This window comes from Octopus bimaculoides, chromosome 23 (assembly GCF_001194135.2).
Source record: "Octopus bimaculoides isolate UCB-OBI-ISO-001 chromosome 23, ASM119413v2, whole genome shotgun sequence".
NCBI classification, from domain to species: Eukaryota; Metazoa; Mollusca; class Cephalopoda; order Octopoda; family Octopodidae; genus Octopus; species Octopus bimaculoides.
The window spans coordinates 556016-556263 of NC_069003.1; the positions used below are offsets into that span (position 1 = coordinate 556016).

At 32.3% G+C, this 248-nt stretch overlaps 1 protein-coding gene across 17 annotated transcripts in view; it reads right to left on the reverse strand.

Moving 5' to 3' along the window:
• LOC106878922 (uncharacterized) overlaps positions 1-248 on the reverse strand; it is a 305188-nt gene that overhangs the window by 302491 nt on the left and 2449 nt on the right. The window lies entirely within an intron of this gene.

A 248-nucleotide genomic window follows, 5' to 3' on the forward strand; every position in this document is an offset into this window, starting at 1 on the left:
ATATGTACGCATGTTATATATATATATATATATATATATATATATATATATGTATATATATACACCCGCGCTCACACGAAGTGTTCAATGCACACCTGTATCGGAAATGTGTAAAGTGTGTTATAATTCCATATAAGCCACACACACAAACCCCTCCACACATTTGCATACATACACACTTATACATATATCTACACACATATACATTGATATATACATCATACACACAGACACACACACACACACAC